We start from the raw sequence: 5,402 nt of genomic DNA, 5'->3' as shown, positions 1-5,402 counted from the left end.
ATTATCAGCTGACCACAGACGGCAGACCGCAGACCTCTTCGAACTCTGCCCCAGTGTCTCTGCCTGATGCAAATCGGCCCTGGAAAAGCTCTATGGCCCCAAGCCGAGCTCCCCACTGTGCAGATTGGAGGCTAACCCGGGCTGCGTCCTCCTGCAGTGCAGGATCACAACAGCCCCAAGGAAAAGCCCCGCACTGGGGGTTGGGCTGTGAGCTTGTGCTGAGATCTGTGCTTTCACTTTCGGTTTGAGGCTCTCCTCGGAACCAAATTTCTCTCTCAGTCTGGGCTGATCTCCCCCCTGGCCCCGGAACCAACCTTTTTTTTTGGCGAGACTGCAGATTTTCTTCGGCTGGTGAGTTGTTCTACTTCTTATCTTTACGAATTGTAGCAGTCAAGACTATTTTTGAGGCTCGATATAATATTGATAAAGAGAGTAAGAGAAGAGCTTAGAAAGTCGCGTGTGTCTTCTCAGCCATCTTAGCTCCCGAAATACTGTTCTATTAGAAACTATCAGCAGGATGATTTTAGAAAGATCTGGAGAGATTTACATGAACTTATACTAACTGAAGTAAGTAGAACCACAAGGATATTGTACACAGCAACAGCAAGATTGTATGATGATCAATTCTCATGGACATAGCTTTTTTCAGCAGTAAGGTGATTCAGGCCAGTTCTAATAGTCTTGTGATGGTGAGAGCCATCTGCATCCAGAGAGAAGACTGTGGGGTCTGAGTATGGATCACAACATTGTATTTTAACTTTTTTGTTGTTTGCTTGCATTTTGTTTTCTTGTGTAGCATGAAAATTGTGAATATATATATATATATATATATGTGTGTGTGTATGTATATATATATATATATATTCATATATATATATATGAATTGCACAAGTTTAACATATAGTGGATTACTTGCTGGAATAATGAGGGGAGAAAAATAATTTGGAACACAAGGCTTTACAAGGGTGAATATTGAAAACTATCTATGTATATGTTTGAAAATAAAAAAAGTTTTAAATTAAAAAAATAATTGTCAAAATGGGAAACCATGTACAGTATGATCTGTAAAGGATACATTTAACATTTTTTGCTTTTCTGCATTTGGTTTTGCTGTTTTATGTTCAAAGTCAATATAGTTAGAAAAATGTTGTTGTTAATAACAGTAGTCATTTCATTCATAGACAACTTTTTTAATGACCCTGTTTGTCATTTTTTTTAGCAAAGATACTGACATACTTTGCCTTTCCTTTTTAGCTCATTTTTTAGATGAGTAAACAGGCAAACAAGGTTACATGACTTGCCCAGGGTCAAACAGCAATTAAGTATCTGAGGTCAGATTTTAATTCAAGTCTTCCAGGCCCATTCACTATATTCATCATCTAGCTAACCAAGCAAACAACAACAAAAAGGTATAGCACAATAATCTAACAGATTGTTAATCTAACAGATTGTTGCTTCAACTGAACACAGAGGCACCTAAGAACCACATTCTCAGATAAGAGATTAATCAAACTAAATTGGGGACAGTTTTGAACTCTGGAAGCAAGTATTGAATATCATCCATTAAGATTTCTACCAAGTATTTTTTATCTTTCAGAGATGGGTATTTTGAAGTTCCAGACCCAAAAGAAATATCATATTGACAATAAAGATATTACTGAAATAATCATAAATTTAAGAATGTTTTCTTCTTAAAATGAGCACAATGGCAACATTTTTCTGTATTACCTAAAAAGATTCTTTTGGAAGAATTGTGCCTAAATCTATGACTATAGACTTGCCTGGTACCTCCCCATGAGTTAATATTTCACACTTTCTTCTCTATTCCTATTTCCTTCCCTAATAAAATTTCTAATTTTTTCAGCATTGTATAGTTAATCTGAATGTGAAAAGAAAATCAATTACTCTGATTCACTTTAAAATGTGAATACTTGATAATCTTTTATCTCTCTTAATACAATTTGCTTACTAAAGGAAAAAAATAACTTAAATGATTTTTTAACATAAATGGTTTGGCTAAGTCATTTATGTTAAATATAATGTTTAGAATTCCATGTTATACTTAAATTATATATTAATAATGAGCAATTTTTGAGTCATTTTTCCTCTCATTTTTAAAGGGTCATTCCCTCACTTCTACTAGCCAGGTAGGATCTGACAATGAAGGCATCTTGACCTTGTATGGTGGATGATGTGGAAATTCTAAAAAAAAAAATACTAATTCACTTGCTTCACTTTCATGTTAAAAATTAAACCACAAAAGTTTGCTTGTTGTGATCTTTATCAGAAGGAAGGCATGAGTCAGACAATGATTGCAATCAGTGTGATTATTAATAGAACTTCTCATTCAGCTTTGGACACAGATTCACCATTAGTTCTCCACTGGCTTCATAATCACATATTTCTGTGCTAAACCGCCACCCAAAGTAAATGAAATTGCCTTGCTATTACCCTCTTGGAAACATCCTGTCCTCCCTTTCAATTTACAGTCAGTGTTTGTTCAAATGCCAGTTTGGCATTTTTAATCACCAGTGATGGGAATAAAATCATCATCATGATAATGGTGACCAATAATATCTTAAATGTGTCTATAAAAAGTGAACTAGATTATCTAAAAATGGCTAATAGAGACACCAGGATACTCATTGCAGATTATAAGTCACTCACTTGCTATATGTTCAGGTCTGCTCCATCAACCCTGAAAGATTAAGTAGAGAAAGAATTCCTTACAAGGTATGGTTTGGGATAAATACCCCTTGAAATCACTTCAAGCTTTAAGAATTAATTCTAAGAGTCTATAAAAAAAGCATTTCTTTGCCACTTGTATCTTCCACCAAAATATAAGTATAGAAAAAGGTTTACATTCTCTGCATTGTATTATGATATATTAATTTATAATGAATTTACTTCTTCTTGATCAAACCTTTCATTATCAAAATATATTTTTAATTGGAATTGTGATTTCATTATTGTCAGAATGTCATAATAAGGGATTCCTTTTACCAATGCAAAGAAACATCTTTTCTGCAAATTTTCCTTTTATAGACTTGCAGGTAGCACAGAGGCATTAAATGATTTACACGGAGCTACACATCCAGTACATGAAAGACTTGGGATCTGAAATCAGGTATTCCTGACTTAGAAGCCAACTCTCTATCCACTATGCCATGTTGCTTTTTAAGTAGATATTTTAAAAATATTTATTTAATGAATAAATAGATGGCTACAAATAGCATTTATTACATATGCTTTTATTAGCTAATTTTATTTAATTCAGTATTAAAATATAGAGTAATTAAATGCAATAGAAATAACACAACGTGGAATACTTAACACAGAAATTTTCACAGTGTTTGGTACATAATAGGTACTTAATAAATGTTGGTTGATTGAAGTTAAGATGATCTGGCTTTGATTTTTATATTCTACATTTTAGTAGATATGTGATTTTGGCTGTCATTTATGTTAAATATACTGTAAAGAATATTTAAAACCAATGAATCTGGATATGAATCCTGACTCTTCTATCTATTATTTGCTATATGTTTTGTTTTTCCATTTAGTCATATATAAAATGAAGAGGATTGCATAGATTACCACAAATGTTCTTTCCTAGTCCTAATTATTATCTTTTTCTGTAATTTTTTTTTAAATTAGTAAAATTCAGAAAATATTTGTGCTGTTTTTTCTATATAATCATAAAGATCAAATAAGATTAACTATATGGAAGACATTTATAGGTATAAAATTTTTACATATGTCAGTATTATAATTTGAAAAAATCAAAGAATCACAGAATTGCAAAACATTTCAGGACTAATCTCTAACATTCTTGACAAATAGTCATTCACCTTCTGAATAAAAATGCTAATGTTAGGAATTGACTACTTCAGTAAGGAACTCTATTCCCCATATATACCTGAAATTTTCCTTTGGTTTACAAAAAAGTTTATGTTAATTACTTCATTTGATTCTCACAACAACCCTTTGGAAAAATGAGGTTTATGATTATTAAGTGATTTGCCTAAGATCACACAGATAGTGTGTGAAACAGAATCCAAACTCAGATCTCTAACTATAAAGTATTGGTTTTCTTAATTAAAAACAAAAATGGTATTCAACCTATATAATATTTTATATTCAAAAGGCATTTTTAGTTACATTGTATCAGTTGATCCTAATATATATACATTGAGAAGAAATTAATCTAAATGACATCCTAGACAGTTCAAATTTTGTTGTCTATGACTTGTAACCCAGCCCTTTAAATTTAATATCTTTGATTTTTCTATTATATCATAGATGTTTCTTTATCTTTTTTAGAGTGCTAAGCATTCAATAAGCCTTCACTGAGCAAAAGTGAATTTGGAGATCAAGACAAGAGATGGGAACTATCCTTGGTGCTGAATCCTGCTTTTTAAAGGAAATTTTGTGAAACAGTACAAAAAGTTGGTTTGATGCTATTTATGCTTACTTACCTATTCCCAAATGAAGGATAATGATGAGATGCCCTAGTTACTGATTTTCTCCTTACTTTAAAATGTTGAAAAAATAAAACAAAATAAAACAAAAAGAAATAGTAAAAAATGATGTCTATAGTCTAGTATATATCTGTTGTCTGATCAACCCCAAGAAGGAAGGGGCAAAATATATTATAGAATATAACATAGAAGCAAGAAAAAAATCCAAAGAAATCCACTCTGTTGTAAATTATGGTCTTATAAATGATGCTATGAATATTTTCCTACTAATTATTACTTTGAAGAAATGAAGCAATTGAAAGCAGAAGCACATAAATTTTCCCTATCTGCAAATCTTCTTAATATATCATAAATCAAGATGCTGATCATTTTTAGTTTATAAATTAAAAAAATTACTCATAAATTTAATAAGAGAATTAAGCACATTATGTCATCAATGAGGAATACAATTTTGAACAACTTAGGTAATAAGAAACAAAACTTTATTAGCTAATGTAGTCATTTGCTATTTACAGTTGTCACAATTTCTGATAGGACTCAGCAGACATTTCCATAAGTTTACCCAATAAGACTTACTTAGTAGTTTATTCTATTCCATATCACCTTTTGGTATTTGATAAGTTAATCACACTAACCCAGTTCTTTAGGGAAATCATATCATTTTAGTGATAAAAGCTAAATTGCAATATAGAATGCTAAAACATAGCACTAGAATGTTACAGCAAAAAGTTGTTAGAACATATAACCTTGTGTTAGAGATAAAGGTGACGTTAGATCCTATGATCTCAGAGTAGAAAGGGAATTTTTAAAATGGAATATTAGTGCTGGAATAGAAATCCAAAAACAAATGTTCATAATGAGATTTGCCAGTTTCAAAGTTCCTTTGAAGAAAGGGTGGTAACAGGTACTAGTACATATGAG

The 5,402-nt window shown here is 31.6% G+C and overlaps 1 long non-coding RNA gene across 1 annotated transcript; it reads left to right on the top strand.

The window, feature by feature from the left end:
• The first annotated feature begins 312 nt into the window (after window positions 1-312).
• Window positions 313-4,550, top strand: LOC111721303. Its single transcript, XR_002770574.2, has 3 exons — window positions 313-351; window positions 3,046-3,127; window positions 4,324-4,550. It is a non-coding gene; the product is annotated as an uncharacterized LOC111721303 (long non-coding RNA).
• The last annotated feature ends 852 nt before the right edge of the window (window positions 4,551-5,402 follow it).

This window comes from Sarcophilus harrisii, chromosome 2 (assembly GCF_902635505.1).
Source record: "Sarcophilus harrisii chromosome 2, mSarHar1.11, whole genome shotgun sequence".
NCBI lineage: Eukaryota > Metazoa > Chordata > Mammalia > Dasyuromorphia > Dasyuridae > Sarcophilus > Sarcophilus harrisii.
Note: the sequence above shows the minus strand (reverse complement) of the source record. Positions and strands in the feature narration are given on the sequence as shown.